This window comes from Octopus bimaculoides, chromosome 12, assembly GCF_046866305.1.
Source record: "Octopus bimaculoides isolate indiv1 chromosome 12, ASM4686630v1, whole genome shotgun sequence".
NCBI classification, from domain to species: domain Eukaryota; kingdom Metazoa; phylum Mollusca; class Cephalopoda; order Octopoda; family Octopodidae; genus Octopus; species Octopus bimaculoides.
The window spans coordinates 23828051-23852216 of NC_142939.1; positions in this window are offsets into that span (position 1 = coordinate 23828051).

The following is a 24166-nucleotide window of genomic DNA, read 5'->3' on the forward strand; positions in this document are numbered from 1 at the left end:
AACGATAAAAAGCTATGTCTAAAATATTCTGTGTTCGTGTAGCGATCGCAATTTACTTTATTAATAGTTAATCTCACCCAACGCGCACCTGCGCAGTGAAGTAAAGTGCCTATTTTTCGAAAAACGCTTTTTAAGCATTTTCTCTTATATTCAGCTTGCACATAAATATCCATATTTAATAAGTCGTGTACTTCTAAGTAAAAGATATATCCGGCATATTTATTATTTTCTGTAAAAAAATAAGAAATGAATGAAAGCGACATTTCTACATACATACGTTTGTGCATGCGCATGTACGCGAGAGTTTGTATACATAAATATTTATGTTCATATATACATGCATAAATGTATCCAAGGTGTGTATATTTATGTGTGTGCATGTGTATGTATATATATATATATATATATATATATATATATATATATATATATATATATATATATATATATATATATATATGTATGTATGTATATATATACACATGCATACATAGACACATGTATATATATATATATATATATATATATATATATATATATATATATAAATTCATAAGAATGGTACAACAAGGTACCGATATTTGCTGGAGAATAGCAATCGATATAAAAACGACGCTATTGTATAGCTTCACTGCGTATATACTGGCAAAAATGTGTGTGTGCAACAACACATGAAAAACTTGTCTTACCTTAGGAAGAACATCCGAAAATGAACAACCCAGATTAAGGATAATGCAATACCTAGGTTTCAGACTTTTCAAATACGTTTCACAACGTAAATCTGATTAGTCTTCATCAGTTGCATTTACCTAGACAACATTTCAAATGTTGCTACATCAATGCCAAGTATACTCGCCCAAACGCCAAGTCGTTAACGGAACTGAGAACAGTGAAGAAGTCAACAAAGAAAAATATTTCAATACAAATATGCATTAATACAAATGTATCAATTTTCATGTTTTGTTACACACACGCATTTTTGCCAGTATATACGCAGTGAAGCTATACAATAGCGTCGTTTTTATATCGATTGCTATTCTCCAGCAAATATCGGTACCTTGTTGTACCATTCTTATGAATTTATATATATATACCCTTATAGGGCTATTTTTTGCTGGAAATTGATACATCTGTATTAATACATTTGTATTGAAATATTTTTCTTTATATATATATATATATATATATATATATATATAATACGGAATAAATCGATGTTTACCACGCTTACCTCACACAGTATCTATTAGACGATATAAGCGATTTGACATTATTTATGATATCTTCGAGAACAGGAAAACAACGGAAGCCTAAATAGTTTTCATAGAATGTTGTCCTGGCATCAATGAAAGTATTACCCCTTTAACTGTCCATAACTCTTCTTTCCATACATAACGTTTTGCCAAATACAAGAATGTCTAAAAGGAAAGAAAATGAAACAAAAGAAGAGTATGATGTTACACATTTTTGTGACATTGGATTCTAACATATATGCATTTTCTGTGCAAATCGGACAAGCTTCTTTATCAAGTTCCCCAAAAGAATGTCTTTCAAAAACAGTCTTTCTGATGCGCGGAGCTAACATTCATAGCTGATCGTTAGGTAAGTCCCAACAGGTAATCCAATTTAATCCTCTTTTTCTCTGTTTTCACCCTCCACACAGCGGTGCATAATATAAATCGCTTACCCATGTCTATATTTAGTGTATTTGTTACAAAGCAACGTTAATCAAAATAACGATAAAACCACATTTATATGTGTATTTGCATGCGTGTGTGTGCTTGTGTGAATATGTGTGCGTGTGTGTATGTGTGCGTGTGTACATAATTTGTTTATTTTACGACTTTTGTTATTCCACAATGTCACGTAACTATTATATGATATTATCAGATACCAAACTAATGAGAAGAAACAGAAAAGAAATGCGTGATTGCGGAATAATGAAGACGTGCATAGAAAACTTTGAAAAATCAATCTAAGAAGCTAAAGTTTAGTGTAGCACCTCTGATATAACACCGACACACGGTAAAGTAATAGAAGATAAGGAAATATGATTTAGCGTATAAAAGGTCATATCTAAAGTCGACACTCACCCAAGACATTATCCAGCAATAAGAAAAGAGAAAATCAGAGGATTTAGTTATTGAAGCATCTGTTGCTTCCCATGGGGCGTATTAAAATATCTGAAGAAGCATTCTGATACCCACATCGTTCAAGTAGCAAGGGAAAGACTTGAGTGCTGGTATACAGAGTCAACAGAAAATTTCCGTTGTAGCATTAGAGGTGGTAAAGAGATGAGTTACAAACTTAACGTTTATGTATAAGTTTTGCAAGTTTATTCGCATGTAAGTTGAAGAAGTGGATCAGTTCTACTATATGAACATTACGACTTGCCACGTAGAACTCGCTGATCATGTCCACGCATATCTCCACAGCAAAATCAACGGTGATGGATGGGTATAGACATGACGAATCTATGCTCTTATGCAGGCTATTATGCAGGCCTTGAAATTACTTCTACCTCTCCAATTAGATTAAATAGAAATTAAATTCTTGTTTGATTCACTATTATTGATAATATATATATACACATCTGAAACTGAAGACGTGACGGCGAAGGCTAGAATGATTGTGGTGAGTATTGACTTAAACGTGAAATTTAATACGCAGAACGAAACATTTACTGTTCACCAACAGAATTTTTGGTGTGATAGTATGTATAGTATGTATGTGTGATAGTACTATAGTGTGATAGTATGTATCCACTGGCACATGACATTTATAAACACTGAATTTCTTCTCGAGAACCACATATTCATTTAGAGAGAGATTTTAGGTCAACATGCTATGATGTGGTGTTTAATGTACAACAAATTTAATCACATTCATTCACGTAAACAGCTAGAAGATTCCTCAATGTAATGCGCATGATTCTATGTATTATAACTTCTCTCTATTGGAGAGCAGGAGAGAAGTGTCGTAAATTATTGTCAATATTGCAATTTTTAATGTAGCATACATTTAACCCTACTTCTTTTTTTATTCATATTTCTACGAACATACGTGTAATGAACGAAACTATATTTTCTGAATGAATGAGTGTAAAAATCTAATGCACCATTTATTTAGTTTCTCTTCATTTATTAACATTTTTGTTAAACCATACCAGTACTGAACGAAGGAACACTTACTGGACAATGTTGGAATGTGTGTTCTTTTCTGTTCCGAAGTGAGTCCGTGCCTATTCAGTAGAAAATCATGTTTAACTAGAATTTATATCATGTTCAGCCTTAATTGAAGTTTATTAAGTTTTCCTATATGTTTCAAACAAAATTAAACTTCAGTCATTCTAGCATCAATTTATCGTCGCTAAGCCTCGAAATAATAGATATTTATAGCGTTCAGAGATATTATACTGATCAGATCAATCAACGGTCTCTATTATTGAAGATAAGATTCAGTCAAATTCTAAATCTGTTTCATGTTTGAAACGGCACAGTCACGCAATTGAATACTTATAAGATCAATATGTTTCCCTATCGACCACATTCTCCACATTGCCAACGCCAGCAATGTTATCAACTAAAGCAGACAAAATAAGACAAACACAACCAACGAATCTCTTCATACCTATTGCCATTATAATTCATTTGCTTTTATCCATTCTTTATTTATGTAGTGTTTTCCCATGAAGAAAGGTTGAAGATTAAATGTGGAATGGAAATTATATGAAAATGAGTTTTTAAGAACCATCCACACATATATTTTGTGCATGGACGTATGCGCACGCACACGCACAAACGCACGCACACACAGACACACACACTCAAACATACACGCATACAGGCACATATACACACATACATACACACACAAACATAGATATATACATACGCGCTTATATATGTATGACATATTTCTATATAGTATATTATGTAAATGTATATGTGTGTGTGTGTGTGTGTGTGTGTGTTTGCGTGTGTATTTATGAGTGTGTGGGCGCGTATATCTACATGAATGTATGCATAACTGTTTGCGGCTTTATATTTTTATCTTTATGCATCTAGATCATACCGGTTGTTACAACTATTACAACTATTCAAGCGAATAGCTCATTACGAAATCTACAGATATGTGTGTCTGCGTGTATATGGTGCATATATATATATATATATATATATATATATATATATATATATATATATAGAGAGAGAGAGAGAGAGAGAGAGAGAGAGAGACCAAATAGGGGAATTGGAAATAGTTGGTACTATTACACGTGTCTCACTTGTTAATAGAAATTGCAAAGCTTTATATGTTAGATAGACATATTAGGAATGTCCTATCAGAAATTCTTTAGACATAGAAATTAATTGATTATCTAAATTTTCTGTCTGAGGACGACCAATAGGAAATTCAGTAAATGTCGATTTAGGAGCGTAAAACTTTGTAACTCTTATTAGCAGATGAAACATGTATAATGATTAATAAATAGTAACAGATAAGTTTCCAACGCCCTATCTTTTTTTTATACAATGTCTCTGCAAATAATATTTCCATAATTCTCAATTTTATTTTGTATTTTGCACTAAGACCCAGAAGCAACTGAGGCTAAATATATTCGATTCTAATATTGAAATCAGTGGAAGATCTTCAAGAGGAAGCAGTTGCGATTTAACCTATATATATATATATATATATATATATATATATATATATACATATATATATATATATATATATATATATATATATATATATATATATATATATATATATATATATATATATATATATATATATATATATATATATATGTATATTTACAAACACACTCGCGTAAAATCAAGAGTTCGAATTCCGGTGACATCTCTTGTCCTTGAGCGAGGCCTATTATTTCAATTTGCTCAATTCTATTCAGCTGGTACAATAGCTGAGGCTCACACTTCTGACATTCAGTGTGTCACATTGAATCTCCCTGAAAACTACGTTAAATGTATGCTCACCTCTGGAATGCTTAGCCACTTGCACGTTAATTTCATGAGCAAGCTGTTCCGTTGATCGAATCAGCTGGAACAGTTTTCGTGGTAATCGTCGGAGAACCAGGTCAGTTTACTCACACACACACACATATGTGTGTTTGTATATATATATATATATATATATATATATATATATATATATGAATTTAAATAAGGGTGAAAAATTGAATATCAATTTGATTAATATAAATTTAAAACCAGTGGCCTAGCAAATTGAAAAATCTGAAGATTCAGAAAATATATATTACATATCTTATATATAAGAGGGATGACCAAGAAGTGGACATCTCTTTTGCTAGAAGACCACCCACGGTCTGACCACTAAGAAAAGATTGTTCTCAAGAAAATTTAGCAAACACCAGAACGTAAGCGAGCAAGACAAATGAAAGGATACAAAATATAAAGAATTAATCATAGACTGGTTTCGTAGTTAACTATTTACGCAATTACGTACGTAATTGCCTGCAACTCTTCACTAGGCCACTGGTTTTAAATTGATATTAATCAAATTAATATTCAATTTTTCACCCTTATTATTTAAATTTTAAATTTACAGAACTCTATCCGGCAAAATTCGCTGCAGAGAATTATTTTCTGCCTAAATATTTCGGGTATTTGGCAGCCCCAAACGAAGACTTTTAAAATATTACCCCAAATGCAATTGGTAGAATTATATACATGTTCAATCTCATGCGGACGCCTCGTATATAGTTCTGCAAATTATATTGCAAAGGAAGATCATATATATGTATGTATATGCACACACACACACACACACACACACTCACACACACACACACACACACACAGGTGTGTGTGTGTGTGTGTGTGTGTGTATGAGTGCGTGTGTGTGTGTGTTTGTATATGTGTGCTCGCGTGTGTAGCGATAAAAATTATAGTTTTACAAATCTAATTTGTAATATATAGTAAATCTTCCAGTTTCTTGCATTAGCTTGAAGCTTTATTCGTTTCAAGAATTACATATATGCATATAATTAGATGCTTCTTAACAGGGATACATATTAGAATACACATGTATACCTGCGAGATGTACTACACTTATATTTCTGTTAAATATTTGCAGAAAAAATATTTGACACAGATATAAATCATTAATGTTGAGGATGTGTTGCCAAGGAATCGAGTATACTTAATATAATGGAGGATATCAGTATTTTCATTAGGGAATATTTTAGAAATGATACCTGCATGCAATGAACTAGAGGTTTTCTTCTATTAGGTTCTGACATCTCTAATATTGATTTGGTTATTGTCATACGTTTTACATGGAGTGAAGTGCATCCCACGCTATGGTAGAACTCAGGGAATTTTGTCCAGTTTGTGAGAGAGAAGGGAATCAGATAGACAAATATCAGGAAATTATAAAAAAGGAAACAAGAAAGAATGAATGAAATACAGAAAATACGTACTGCATTGCGCATTTGTTTCATCGACGCCAAAAATGTGATATACAAAGCTGAACATCACACGAATTGAACTTACATCTATGGGGCTATACGAAAGTTATAACAAAACTGGCAACACTGCCAGGTTTTCGGAATAATATAGTGTGCATAACCTGAAATTGGAAAAGACACAAGCCACAATAAGAAACTAACAAAGATGATTCTCAATATTTCACCGTACTAAGTAATTTATCGCATATTTCCTGCGCATAGATTCGTTATCGTGTTGCTAAAGTTTTCATTATACAACATTTTTAAACAGTATTGTTTCAGGCAAGAGTGGTGAGATGTCCTTTCATATAAGATTAATGTGTGTTTTTTAAGCCACACAAAGAATGATACTGTATTACTGCATTAAAAAGCATTTGCACAAAATATACTTTTATAATTTAGATATATGCCATGTGTGCATGTGAATGCACAAAGTTAAATGGTTATATATATATATATAAGCACATATATACGATATATATGTATATGTATATGTATACGTATATGTGCGTGTATTTATATGTATATGTGTGTGTATACATATATGTGCATGTGTATGCATATGTATATGTGTGTGCATATATATATATATATGTATATATATATATATATATATATATATATATATATATATATATATATATATATATATATATATATATATATATATATATATATATGCATATACACATACATATTTATACATACGTATGCATTTATGTATGTAAGTACGTATGCATGCATATATTATTGCCGCTAGGTTTTCATTTTCCGTCTACCATTCAGACACAAATGTTATTAAATTAAGAATTTATTGCACATACAACATTCAGCACATTCTCCTTTAACTCAATTATGCAAATCTATGCCACTGGTTTATTTGAGTCATCTTACTTCTATCTCTTGCTCTCTTTCTTTCTTTCTTTCTTTCTTTCTTTCTCTCTCTCTCTCTCTCTCTCTCTCTCTATCTCTCTCTCTCTCCTCTGTTCTGACATTTTCTGTATGTGTTCGTCTTTTGAACTATGGATGTAAATTTCTTGTGAACTGTGTTATTAATTGGGTTTTTTTTTCTGTAGAAGAGTGGGGAGCAAGTAAAACGAAACCTAACTGCTGTTCTTATAATACTCAAGGCTATATTTAATTCAATTGCTTTCTTATACTGGGATTTAAGTATTTATATATAGTTTGAGCAAACAACTTTAGAATAAATTGAACATTATTGCTGAATTGCCATTTTTCTGCACACGACGTTATCCCTTTTGACAACCTGTTGTATCTGAATGTTTATTGATCTCGGAGCTAACTATATGATTAATTAAATTAGATAACCGTTGGAAAATGCATTTTCGTCGTTTGATTGATATTCATTTATAGCATAGAATATATCAATAGATGTAAAGGAAAGGAAGTATATGGTATTACCATAGCCATTTTACTTGGTTCTATTACATCTTCTTACGTGAATTCAGATAATAAAATCCATCTGAAAAGCGAGTTTAGGAAAATACATTTTTCATGAGAGTCCCGTCTTGCATTAATAATTTCCATTAAGTTTCGCCAGTTGTCTTAAGCTTGTATTTCTTCTATCACTAGTTTATACTATATATTTGAATGACAAGAATGCATCAAAATACGGCACATTGCTTGTTAATAGTATTGATATGCTCGTACATTTCTGACAGCAATTATATAGTTACATACTAAATTAAGTGAAAATATGGATATGAAGGTTTTGTAGCTGGCAAAGTAAATAACGTGCTTAAAAACGGTATGGCATAACATGATATAGCATATGAGGGCTGCCATTCCAACAAACTATTCCCTTATAGTATCAATAAACGAAATAAAATTTTGTGGAAATGGGCAAATAGAAATTTTGGTCTCATTGGCATTGACAATAAGATTAAGGAAATGTGCAACGGTATGCGTTATCTTGTGATAAAATAAATACATACATCTTACTATCAATTCAGTAAATTCGTGAGAATCGGAGCATCGCTATGTCAGATAATATATATAAATCTGGCTTTTGGGAAAACACACGATCTTCTATATATTCTGGTTAACTGATGCAATACTATGCAGGATAATAAAAGTAACAGGCTAAAGCAAATCGCATATGAGCAAAATATCGCCCTGAAATCATTGTTTTAAATTCTATCTATGATGAAATAAGAGAAGGAAATACTTTTTGTCGAATACCACAATGGTTATATTGTATGCAAGGACAGTTTTAATAACAGATTATGAAGGATTGTATCTTATCAAGTGATAAAATACACATACCGTCTTTCAAATTGAGGGTTCACTTGAGACATGATGTTCTTCTCTACGGTATAATGTATGAAAGTGACTTGGGATAGCACTGAGATCGAAAGGAAGAAAAGTTCCCAGGCGCTCTGATATAAATTCATATTTATCTTCAAATGTAGAATGAAGATTTATATTCTATTGTGCAATGGAATATTAGAAACATACTAAGAGTGAACGACTTTATGGATACATCATAGAAATCTCTATCTATAATCACTGAAAATGTGATGGTAACTCTAAAAGAGTGTGCAGATTAACTGAAATTGGTACGAACAAAAAGTTCGTTTTTTTATCCAGATAAACCATAATGCTTTTAATTTGCTCAGCAATATATAAACTGCATTATCTCTTTGCAGTCATTCAGCCAAAACTCATAAGAAAGTTATGCTAGACAATCCCTACTTCCGACACTTATTGCGTGATATCGAGAGTCTTATTAAACAAATGCCTATTGAATATTAAATAATAGGAAGATGCTGTTTCGAAGATGCATGATTTTCTATGAACAGCCATGTACACAATAAATATAAATCATATGAATGCAAATTAGAGGGATTAGATTATTAATCATAATTGCACATGAGAAAATAAAAACTAAAGCTTTAGCATTCATATACGTCTTACAAAATATAAGCAAATAATCTATTTTTTAATGTCGAAAATTTTATATTCTATGTTCTTGAATGATGCTTATAGAAGTTGCATCATGCTAAGCTACAGAACTATGTGCAGGAGTGTAAATACATCGCAATAATGAAGTTGCTAGTCAGTAATAAACAATAGTTTAAGCCACAATGTTGTTGATATTTCGATAGGAAGAAGAGAGCTTGGCATAAAGATCCATTGCGCATCATTGAGTCTAGAAAACTCGCGTAAATGAGAAAATGTGCGTGTCAATACTGATGATTAAATAATCAACTGATCAACAGGAAACTAATAAAATGCTAGAAAGCACCTTACATAATCAACCAAGGATATATAATCTGATAATTAACCATTATCATAGGAAGATGAAGACCTACGTTGAGCTAAACAGGATATGATTATAACCTTTAGGGCTGAAACAACTTATTATATTCCAAAAAGGAATTAATACCTTCTATGTTTTATGCGAAAGAAAAATATCAATATATAGCGTACGTTAGGTGTCTCAGCTGTAGATTTTTCCGTTTTCATTAGATATAAATTATATATCGACAATTAATTTTCCTTGCACCTTACTGTCTGCGTTTAATAAGTAACTGATACTATCTCTCTATCTACCTATCTATCTACTTACCTATCTATCTATCTATCTATCTATCTATCTATCTATCTATCTATCTATTTATCTATCTATCTATCTATCTATCTATAAATCTATCTATCTATTTACCCATCTATTTTTCTATCTATCTATCTATCTATCTATTTATCTATCTATCTATCTATCTATCATTTTATATAATAATCCGGCCATTATTAAACTATTTCATGCATACACTTGCACAGACAAGTCAAACACAAACAAGTATATAATTAAAATTATTTGCTCCAAATAAACTACATATTGTGATATTTTTTAATGCAAATCAGGCATGAACAACCTACAATGAGAATTGATGAGAAAAAATCTAGAATTTGTTTTAAGCAATATTAACAATCTAGTCTACAGTTCTTCAATAATATCACATTTAAAGGGCAGCGTTCTGGCAGAATTGTTAGCACGCCGGGCTAAATGCTTAGCGGGATTTCGTCCGTCTTTGCATTCTGAGTTCAAATTCCGTCGAGGTCGGCTTTGCCTTTCATCCTTTCGGGATCGATAAAACAAGTCCCAGTTGAACACTTGGGTCGATGTAATCGATTCACCCCTCCCCGATTTTGCTGGCGTTGCCACAAAATTTGAAATCAATTTCACATTAGTATAATAATCAAATTCTGGACTAAGGTAAAACATATTTGATTGTCCACGGCCCTGCAGATCAGGAACAAAACGAACGAAGATTTACGATTAGAATTATAATATGGATTTTATGTCGGATTAATAGTTAATACTTTGAAAAAATCCTATTTAAAATGAAGATCTGTTCTTCTCAAATACCATAAATTACAAATAAATAAACCTTCGTAATTTCTATTAAAGATGAGGTGATCAAGTACATAATTGGTATTCACTTCACATCGTTATGATGTGTTTTGAAGGTATTTTATTGGTGAGAGCAACCTTAGGGAAAATTGTTAAGGCCATGTAAATGAAAACTTATTCAGTTTTTTATGGACTAGAAGGAAAAGAGAGAAACCCAATACATAATCTCTTGACTATCACGGGTGTTATGTTCCAAAGCTCCACGTGATAGGTAAAAATCCACGAAGTAGAAACAGTACTGTACATTTTTTTCATTATTTTTATTTGTATATATTACTTTATTATAAATGCAAAACAACACCGCGGAGGAATCGCCGTAAGCTTAAATAATAAACCGCGATAGGTGAACCGCGAAATGGCGAGGGATTACTGTAATTGTGTATTATTTATTTATCAGCCTCTTTGCATTCTGTTTAGATTTAGATAGAAAATAGAGACAGAAATTTTGAGAAACTATTATGAATTTCTACTAAGATGGTAACATAATCCAATTGCTTATCAAGTAACATGAGATAAAGGAAACAACTGTATTTCTATCATTTCTGAGTTGAAGTTTTCCAATTATTATCCTTTTGAATAAAATCAGCAGTTGTTTCTATCTAAATTTAATGATACACGAGAAAACATACACACTGTTGTAACATGATCAAATATATTATTCTGAAGATAGAAATAACCAATAATTTCTTTCTCACAAAGAGAAACTATTATGTTATCATTAAATCGAAAGTTCTTAAGAAAATAAAGCTTTAGAGACAAAAATCAGACAGAATGATCTCGAAACCAATTACAGATTTTTGGGTTTTAATTTTGAATGATGCAGAAAGATTGACAACTGCAGTAACTATTAGTATAAACTATTAGTATAAAGAAGTGGTAATAATGTTATGCTTACGAAAGCACCTCATTCAATTCTAACACAATGTGAGGAGATTATGTACCAAAACTAAACAGCTGACGGTTCCATCATTTATCTAATATCATACGTTTATATCGCATTTCCTCGTAATTTTCTACCATAGATTTTGATACACGGCCTTTTCTCTTATAATAAGCGTTCTTGAAAGTAATTTAAGTACCTATGGACGTAATTGACTTTAATGATGATGTAATCAAGCCTATTAAAATAGAGGCACTTGTAACCTTTTAATTTATCTTAGTTGTAAACCTCAGGAAACTGCAAGGTCCAGCAAGGTGGTATTACAAGTGCAGTGACGGATATAGTCGTAATAGATTTCGAATGGGTAATCTGAGTAGCTATAAGTGGTAAGGAAGTCTTTGAGATAAGGCAGTTGCTCAAGTAGGTCGAATAGGAAGTCTGAGAGAGAATGAATGAAGATCAGGTAGGCTGGATCAAACTGAGGTGACCATGTGAGCATATAGTATTTATGGTGGAAACATTCGAAAACAACAAGCGAAAAAAAAAAATATGGCGTACTAGGTTTATGATAAGGAAAGAAAAGATGTGGAGAGAAAACAATTACAATAAAGGATCAAATGTGTCTGAATTAAACGGAAGAGGAAGTGGGTGGCCAGAGGGACAACACTGACTTCACATATGTGTGGTGTATAAGCAAGCTCGTGACTGTGTATGAAGATAATGTGTGCGCGGACGTGTTTGTGCATGGAGCTAATGTGTGCGCGAGAGTGTGTATGAATCGAAGAGTTGCGCGTATGTGCGTGCGGATGGACGCACGTGCTTGCTCATATCCACACATATGTCAGGTCAGTGTTGTCCTTGGCAACCACTCCTCCAGTCAAATAACTTCCTCTTGCGATCAATTCACCATTCGGTCACAGTGTAACTGAGACACGTTTGATCTTTTATTGAAATTTTTTTTCTCTTTATTCTTTCGTTATCATAAACCTAATACGCCATATTTTTTCCTTTTATTTTCGTTTTCGTGTGGTTTCTTGAATGTTTATTTCACAAATACTATATCCTCACATGGTCACCTCAGTTTGACACTGCTTGCCCGATCTTCCTTCTCTCTCAGACTCCCTATTCGAGTTCCTTGAGCAACTACCTCCGTTCAAAGACTCCTTACCACTTATAGCTACTCAGATGCGTGGGTATTGGTGTGCGCGAACAAGTACGTGTGTGTGTATGAAGAGATATGTTTATACTCTGTGTGATTATGCATATGTATACGTATGTATGTAAGGCTATCTGACGTGTTCTTGTCAGTGTGTTTCTCTGTGCGTGTGTACGTGTGTGTGTGTGTGTGTGTGAGCTGACGAGCACATTGTGTATGAAGATACTGTATGTGTAAGAGTGTACGGTGTGAGTTTAGCATGTATGTGTGTGTGTTTGTATCTATGCGTGTGATCCTATGCTCCGTTCATGTGCGTATGAAGTTATCCCCTCACTTTACCACTTGCCGTAAATTGGACAAATTGGTCGGCAGCAACTAACCGACCGTTTTGCCGAATATTTTCATGACACGAGATTCAGTGATGGTAGTGTGCACCCACGCCATTTCCATTCGATTGGTTATTCCCTGTAACATCTGTTTGCGTTCCACCTGGTTTTCCATACAGACTTCCGGCTCTCCGTCTCTGTTAAGACATGCATTAATTGTCTCTCTCTCTTTACTTGAATCCCCGACGATCTAAGTCCTCTGTCCCTCTTTCTCCCGCATTTACACAATCCACACTAACACTCACGCTTCAGAACACCGACTTCCTCTATTCCTACCTAAAATCTGTGTCCAGTAAAGCACACTTAATATCTTCATATAACACACAAATGGGTCAAATCATTTCACACGCGCATACTCGCAAACATAGACACGTATAGACCGACACAAACACATGAAACACACACACACAAATACACACATTATCTACATACACACACGTACTTTGTTCAATAATCTGATACACACACACCGATTGAAAACTGAGACATACACACATTCACTCACTTTCATACGCACACTTTCACACCTCCATATACACGCTCGCACACTTGCAAAAAACACACTCGCACACTTCGAAACACATTCGCACAGTTCCATACACACATTCGAACACTTCCACGTACACACTCGCACACTTCCAACAACACACTCGTACACCTCCATATACACACTCAAACACTTCCATATACACACTAGGACACTTCCATACACACACTCGTCACTTCCATACACACACTCGTACATTTCCATAAACACTCACGCATACTTCCATATACACATTCGCACTCTGCTATACACAAATTCGCACGCTTCCATGAACACACGCATGAAGACACACAATATATACGCACACAAATACTAGAGGCACATAAAAGTGTACACACACGCTGAACTATGTCTTATAGCCTCTCTCTCTCTCTTTCATACACATACAAACAGAAAATAGGATCACACAAGTTTACAAACACACAGGCTAAACGCACACAGCGTATAGACACACAAACAGCTTCACATACGCCGGTGCACTCACATACATACACATACTCGTGTCTAATATCTTCAAACACATATACACCAGATAGCCTCACTTACAAATTCACACGTCCATAGACATGTATGCTCATGCATAAACACAACATATACACGCACATTACTTCATACACACACACGCACACACACATACACACTCACGTACACACACATACAGACATGCGCGCGCGCATTTACACTTGTACCCCCCCCCCACACACACACACACATTAGCTTCATGCCTGCCCAGGTGTTTCCACCTTCTCTATCTCTCTCACTCTCTCACACACACACATTCACACACAAAGACGAAATCAATGTTGTCTTCATTGCCTTCCACTCCTCAAACCAACAACTTCCTCTCCCGGTCATTTGAATACGCAGTCACCATCTGATTGAAAAACGTTTTTTTCTTTTCTCTCAATTGTTTTCTCTCTTCAGCTACCTTTTCTTATGCCGATACTTAACACACCCCTGTTTTTGTTTATATTTTACTTCTCCTCGTCTTCTTTTTTCTTTTATCTACCTCATAGTTGCCAATACAACCAGTGATAATTGAGGCGAAATGTTTGCGCAAGATTGTTGTTGTCCATTGAATTTATGAAAGGAACATTTTTATGCTATCTATCACGGTGACAGAGTCAAGTAGAGTCTCTCAGTTTATTTGTTCTATCCAAAGTATTTACGACATAAATAGCCAAGCTGTAGATCTTTGTTCAGTAGGTTTATCATTAACCATTTTGTCTGTGTACCCTGCACTCTAGAAATTGCTAAGTTTGAAAGAATATTCGGAAAATTGACACAGTATTAAGGCCTTCTATTGCAAATATTTGCATGTTTAGAAACAGCTCACAAGGCATTATACTATAGCGTACGATAAATACAGAAATGAGTGAAATAATGTCATTGATTTGTAAATGGTGGGGATCGTATGGATATTAGATGTAGTGGAAGTTAAGAAAACAATATTGACGGAAATATTGGATTGAGGTCCGCTTTACGATCTCTTTGCAATTTTTGCTAAATATGCAACACATGCATCCAGCGTCATGGTGAACCATCGTAATTTCTCACAATAAATGAAGCGCATATCATTGCTGTGTGCTAAATCGTACAAAGTTCAACATAATTATTATGGTGATGTGGGAGAAAGAAAATAGCTGGTATGGTTACACATGCAACCGCAATTAAAGATGCTTCAGTAACCTACACCCAGAACCATGCTAACAGCTTAGTAGTGCAATTTAGGATTTCTCGGTTTTTTGTGAATCGATTTTGCACACTATGGCTACACCATTGTTATTTTATCATTATTCTGTGTAACATCCATTCTTTTCTACTTTAGATTCTTCAGTTTTGGGGTCAACCACGCTAATAGCCTCTCTCTTCCCTAAGAACAATGGGGCGTGGAAAATACCTTAACGATGAAGAAAGGTCTGTCATCATCAGGAAAAGTGTTAAATGTACTTGTCTTTGTGTCATTACGGAGTAAGTAGGTCGACATGTGGACACGGTTAGACAACTCCTGAAAGATACTTCGACAAGGAAGAACCGGTCCGATTAAGGGACCTCCATTACTGTGATAGCTAGGCATTTAAGAATTATTTGGCGCAAGTTATGTGGGAAAAGTAGACAAACAAGCAAAGCCATTTTCACCGCTTGCAGACTTCCTCGTGTACCGAAAACCACCAGAAATCGTATCTTCGAGACCAGGTTGACATTTGACTGAACTGAACGTTGGGCAAATGTTTGGGTCACTTTTGTAGATCAGTGTAACCAACGTTTACGATGTCAACTACAGGGTGGAGGAACTATGTTGTGGGCTGGTATCATTGGGGACAGACTTGGTGACCAATCAGGATGCCCGAAAGAGTTAAATAGACAGATGCCGCCTACTGGAATCTCCTGAAGGTCATAGATCCCTGGCCAGATGACATACCACTGTTACTTCTAAGGAATCTCTTATTCATGCATGACAACGCTCCCTCTCACTCTGGTAGGACCGCCCAAACATTAATGCAGCTTTGCAACATACAAGGTAGAAGACTGATGGTGTGGCCACCAGCATCTCCGGATCTCAACCCAATCGAAAATATTTGTTCCATAATTAAACAAGCTGCTTATGCTGATGGACGCCAATTGACGTCGAAAAATATCTCATGGGTGACCATCAAAGCTGCAGAATAGGCAGACCAACCTGCTACAATTAAGGAATTTGAGAGATTCCATGACCAATAGGGTCTTTTTAAGTTATCAGACGAAATGGCGCATATTTGGCTAAACAATTCATTATGTCCATAACTGTTATAACATTATTATGTATTTCTGTTAAATATATACTTAATGTATACTTAATATGTATCATTACCCTTCATTATCTGAAAATCAATATGTCTAGATGGGCTATTTTCATTCAAAAGCTATTAGCGTGATTCACCCATAAAATGAAGAATTTGAAATAAAAAAAAAAGAAAGGACGTTACACAGAATAATGAATGCATGACAATGGTGTTGCCTTAGTGTGCAAACCAGCTGGGAAAAGTGTTATCAAAATAGATTCACAGAAAACTGAGAAATCCTAAAGTTCGCTCCTAAGCTATTAGCGTGATTCTGGGAGTGCATTTTCAAGTGCTAATGGATGAAATAGACTTGAAATAAACAAATAACACGTTCTTGATCTTAATTACAGGAAATATCCTCTCCAGATATTTTATCAACTGCCTTATGAAACATCTTAAGACTGTATGGACGAAACTTGAATTATTTCTTATATAGTAGAGTTCTTTCTGGTAATCTTCTGCTGTTGTTGGATAAGTATTCATTTTGCTTTGTATTTGTATTCAAAATTGTAATTTGCAGCATTTTCTTCAGCGCTATTTGTTCTTTTTCTATGTTGTGACATTTCACTCCTGTAGATTTTGATAAACGTGTTGTGAATGTATACATCTTTCATTAACAAGTTCATTACTTATAACGTGACAAATTTTATTCACGAGAAAATTTATGAATTTATGATGTCATTTTCGTTTTAGCAGACACTTGCTGAGAGTAGAAGCAATCATTTATTTTTCCTTTTATCCTTCTACCTAGCTAATATACTTAGAATTTCTTTTTTTGTCTCAATCTGCCTCTCTATTTCTGTTCATTCTTTCCATCTTTTCCTCTTCCGCCTTCCTTTTATTCACTCTGATTTCCTTCTTTCTACACTTCTGTTTTTGTCCATCTATTAATCTTATTTTATCTGGTCTCGCTACTTTTCATCAGTTTCCATACCAGTTAATAGAAAACGTCCAGCGTGGCCCCTGAGCTATCGATCATGCACTATTTTTTAAAAATACTTAGCTTAGTGGAACGCACAACATTTTATAATCTTTGTCGACATGTTTAGAGGAAATGACTATCGCTTCTTGGGAAACGATTCCGCAGAATCCGTGTCTGATCTAAACGAATAGGGTTGTGCAAAACTACAGATATATTCTTTTACTTTTCTTTTTGTCATATGATCGATGAAAAACACTATTAATCTCTATTTTATATATTGCATTCTACTTTTCATTACACATTAAGTGTAGCCGATTACATTAGATGTTTCCATAGCGATTATGCCTGTGTAATAAGCGACTAGATTCTCCAGAAGTGCATTACACGTTACATAAAAATGCTTGATTCATGATAGTGTCTTCTACACACAAAAGCATCGTACCTGCCATAATTTAGTACAAGGTGAAGACACAAAAAGTTACGGTCCTTCACCATCCAGTTTATCAACACTTAAGAAGTTATACATCTTTAGATGTATGAAGTCAAAGCCTTACATCTACCTGGCAACCTTTAGACGCGGATCACTATGTTAAATTACGTGCCAAGAGGGCTGCGCAGTGATAAGTATAAACGCAATGTTCTGATAATAACACAGATCACAATGTCATAACTTCTAAAAGATCTCAATATACATCAAAGAGAACCTGGGTAAGATTAAAACGGATCTTCTGAAATCAAAACCAATGAGACGAGGTCATCTATATGTCCATTCCATATCTGATTACAGTTGATATAAGAAGACTAAAGTTATAAAAGATATATATATATATATATATATATATATAGAGAGAGAGAGAGAGAGAGAGATAAGGAAAATAAGACAAGGTAGAAAATGCTGAAATAATTTATCATGAAGAACATTTTAGGACGGGTTTCATTCATTGCGGCGATGAATTGAAATGCTTTTTTCAAAAATATATTTCCATAGTTTTCAAATGCAAGGGCACTTTAGCATTTTTTTTACCCTGTCTTATATTCCTTATACATACCAAGTCGTGTGTTACTTTTCAACCTTTTATATATATATATATATATATATATATATATATATATATATATATATATATATATATATATATATATATATATATATATATATATATATATAAATTGTGTATATTTGAACACAAGAGAATATTGCCTTCAACAGTGCGCCGTGATTTTGAAAAATTGCTATATATAAACAGGAGACACGTGTTAATCGTCTCTTAATCATAAGTTGGTGTTATGGCGCACTCACTGATGAAAACTTCGCCTAGCAAATTGTTTTATTTGCTACAAAACTTTAGAATCCTAGGTCTGATCGGACAAAATAACATGGTAAAAGTTTTTTTATTTTTCATTCCTTTTGAAGATTGTTCTTAAATGTGGTCTTGGTCACTTTGACTGGTTCTTCCAGCGTGTAAAAACTGCCGTCAATAGGCAATTTTGTCTTGTGTTTAAATGTACATTATTTTATATTGAGAATATGTTGTCTATTGACTTTTTATACATAGTGAAATTTTTAAAAAACTACCCTATATCTTATATATATTATATATATTATATATATATATATATATATATATATATATATATATATATATACATATATATATATATATATATATATATATATATATATATATATATATATATATATATATATATATATATATATATATATATATATATATATATATATATATATATATATATATATACTTATATATTCACAGGTGTTTTACAAAATATCATCTGAACAAAATTAATTATACAACTTTTCATATAGACTTTGCTGACCATCTATACAAACGGTCCGTTCACCCATTTACGCACACATTTGGTCACCAACTAATGGGAATAATATGCTTATAAGATTACAACAAAATGTAACGATAGGAAGTTTCACGTTAATGTTTAATAACAAGTTTAAAGATTCATATGTTCTTTCAAAATTTTACACATCAAAGATACAAAAGAACAGAAAGAAATAGTTGCCATGGCATGTACACACACACTCGCAAATATATATATATATATATATATATATATATATATATATACGTAAAAACACCACACAGTGACACACACTCACACACACAGAGGTGTATTTACTTAAATTAACATATACACACATACCTTCTAGAATACGATATACAATCGAAGAGTTGCATAGTTTTACATATTCGATAGCGAAATCAGGATTTAGAAAAGAAGTGCATGAATCTACCGAACCGTACTGAAAATCCGAGAAGAAATCAGACGTGGTCCGTTTACATCTTGATAGTTAAAATTTAAATGAAAAAAGAAAATCCTACAGTCTAGGATTTTCGGATCAAATGCAAATATAAAAAGTTCAAAGTACTTCTTTTGTTAACACTTGAGAGCCGTCGAATTTTAGCCGTTATCAGAAGCTATCAACAAGAATTTACCTCTTCATTCTTTTTCCTTTTTGTTTCAACGTAAATTGTTTGGGATTTGACCATTCTGGAATAGCTTACCTATCTTCTTTCAAAAAAATTTATATTTCAGGGGAAAAAGTATTTTTGTGCCACAATCAAGCATGTGCTATCTATTTCTCTTGATATAATAATGGAACATAGATTGATATTTGGAAACTTGGCCTTTATTTGGGATCATATCTCTACCAATCTGTAACAGATTATGTATTGTGATTTCGTGAACAAAATATCACATTTTAGAAAAATTTGACGTCAGCTTTCTAGCACAAATCTACTGAATTGCAACATAAACAATGCTGGAATGCTCTTCATTGCATTATTTACATATTTTAGTGGATGAATATTGAGGAACATTTTTACCCCTCCAATTACTGAGATTGATCTATTTTCTATGTATATATCAAAATCAAGTTCTCTCTACCTTTTTAAGTTTTGAATTAGTTTTTAAGAATTAACAGAAGACAAATACTAAAAATATGAAATGACTTATAATAACATTAGTAATGGAAATGAATATTTCGTAAGCCTAACTACAGTATTACGTCGTGTAAAATTTTAGTAAAGATTTCCACAGAAAACAACATAATCACACTAGTGATAATGTATAGTTATTTAAATATATAAACTGATTGGCAACTACAAAATGATTTGCGATGCGTACATTAACTAATTCAATATATTCTACTGCGTGATACTCAAACGTGTCTGTAGCACATAACTGTACGCACACTTATCATCGATCCAGTCATAAACATTGCGGGAAAATGTCTTCGAGAGAGAAATTAGCAAATAGCTAAATGAAGCACAAAAAAAGAAAAAAAAACAAACAAATTTCAGCGAGACGATTTATAAATATGCAAAAATAGCATCCAAAGAATAAAGAACGATACATAAATTAAAATTAAAATAAGTGCTTCTTTGAACATGGATTCCTGTATATTACCGCCGTGTAGAAAAAATTATGTATACACATGTCGCCATCATCAGCAGGGCATATAGCAAACAGTATGAGAAAATTCCTGATTTTTGTACCAGCTTCCATTATTTTAATTGTTTAATCCACAAGAATTACTGAGTCTAGTCGAAAATTTGAAAAGATGCAAATACCTGTTATGTGTAAAATCGATATATTTGAATAATCAATATATTAGAATATTCAGTTCATTTGAATATGTGCGAAATCAATATATTTGAATAAAATTAATAATTAGATTCAGAAGAGGAATATCATGATAATATCAGTGATACTAATAATATATCGAAGACAAGGGAATTTCTTTTTTAGTTCTTGCAAAAGATTAGCAAAGCGCTCATTTTAATAGAAACGAAAATCGAATTACTAGTCGATAATATATATTAACTTTAACCGAAGAACATTGGGGTCAGTGATTGTAGTCACATACATAAAAGTATATTTATATGTATGCCACATATCCCAGGAAAAAATATTTAAGATATGGACTTCATTTTATTTTCTTTGGTAGGTTTGCCCATGTCCAGTAAAGCTAGATATATGAATATGTTATTGCTCTGATATTTTTCATTACTATCCTTCATTGAACTTTTGCTAAACTTTTGCTCTATGTCTATGAAACATATTTTTGTATCACAAGTATCATAATTTTTTTCTCTGTATTTAATTATTAACGTTGTTTTTGATGTCAGACAATTTTCCATTGTAGGATTTTCTCTGAACAGAGATAGATTCGTGAGGTTTTAAAAAGTGTGTGAGCACCGGTATATATAAAAGCCGGTCACATCTGTGTAGTGTTCATTCTATAAACTAAGGATGAATCAGAGTTTGCAATGTTCGTGTAATTTTACATACTCTTTCCTCACTAAAATATATAATTATGTCCACAGATGGAATATATGAAATCTGTGTTTGTATCAGATGATATACTTTAACACTTTCTGCGATCCTTCTCGTTTAATTTGTTTTCATACATTTAAAACTGTCACTCTTATGATCGAATCTTTTGTATGTCATTGAGTTGGGAGATAAATATTCTTGTTGTCGACAAATTGTCTCATCAGTAATATACTTTCTATCTTCTGAATTTATTTAGTAATGCTTATTTCTGAATGGAGAATATTTTCAAATATAATTTTTCAAATACAAATATATTTTTTCAAATACTTCAGTTTCTCGAATTATTACTTACTTTCGTTTAAGTTTATGCACAAAAGAAACCAGTAATGTTTGAAAAAGATAGATAGATAGATAGATAGATAGATAGATAGATAGATGGATGGATGGATGGATGGATGGATGGATGGATGGATGGATTTGGGTGGTTGGGTGGATGGGTGGGTGGATGGATGGATAGATAAATAGATAGATAGATAGATAGATAGATAGATAGATAGATAGATAGATAGATAGATAGATAGATGTCTCTGTGTCAGTCGTTGCCCACCATGTTTGACAACACGTATCGGTTTGTGTACGTCTGCTTTACTTAAACTTTGTTAAAAGAGACGGATGTAAATGTACCAGATTTTTTTTTAAAATAAGTTTTAAGATTAATTGGTCGGACCACATACCTGAATGATTTTGCCATAGCGTGGCTGCAGTCTAATGGCTGAAACAAGGAAAATGTACAGCAGGCATTGAACAGAATATTTTGCAAAAATTAAAGCTACATGTTCTTTTTGAATCCAGAAGTACGGCAGCAAGCAGTCCTGATGTATTCATCTGACAGTTAACTAAATACATAGAGTTATTGGACTGGAAATTAGAACACCTGTTATATATGTTACAGGAGAGCAACAGACCGGGATATTCAAAGAATCGTGCATTAACTGACGTCATACGTCAACCTGATTATCAACTGAAACTAAATTAGTATTTGCAGGAGATTTGTACGCAAGAAAATGTCTAATACTCTTTATAGATATATTTTAACCATAACATGATACACTTATTTTATTCAGAGCACGAGTGTGAGCGATATACACATTTATATCTTTTCGGGAATATCAAGAACATGCGCTGTACTGTACTGGAAGAAAAAATAAAATAAAATTTTATATATTTCTTTAAAAATAATGGTATAATCGAAAATATTTTGGATTACGTTCTCCAAAACATGCAGCAAAATGAATATAGAAAATTCTTATAAAAATTCCTGCAAACTCTTGCTTTGCATTTATATTTCGGCATCACATGACAATACTATAACGAAATGCTGCCATCATATAACATTGCTTAATAGAAGCTTGCCAAGTAAAATAACTGTTTTGTTCTTTCAACCTGTCATGTCAATTTTATTATGCATAAATCAGTCTTCTTTTATGGAACATTCGTTTACATAATGTTCATAAAACGGTAGAACGAAGCTAGCTGGAATTTATTCCATCTATTTTGGAATCATGAATCAATTACGGAAATAAGACTTGCAGAACAGAATTGTTCTCACCAGTGATTTTTAATATTAGATAACTTGTGACATTTATGTAGTTTACAATACTTGTTCGCGTTACACTATCAGCATGGAAATTAAGATTACGTTAAATTGTCAGGAAAGTTAACTGTAAATATGGAAATATAGTAAGATATATATGTGTGTGTGTTAGAGGAAGAGGGGGAGAAAGAGAAAGAGATTGAAAGTGTTGGATTGCGGGTGCGTATAATAAATTGTACACTGGCTCAAAATATGGACATGTATATTTATAATTATGTGTATGTGTAAGTGTGCAAGTGTTCATACATACACACACACACACTCATATATATATATATATATATATATATATATATATATATATATATATATATATATATATATATATATATATAGTTCGTTGTTTCGTTTCTAACTCTCCAGCCAGTGAGAGATAAATATTATTTAATGTATACAGTATAAATATAAGATCTACTAATAGTCTCTTGCTGTGGAAACACGTGTCTAGGCATTTTTTATAACACACATTCCGTCTCTAAGCAAAGTTTAGGCTGTGTAATTTAAATTATATATACATATATATATTTATATATAAGAGCAAAGATATA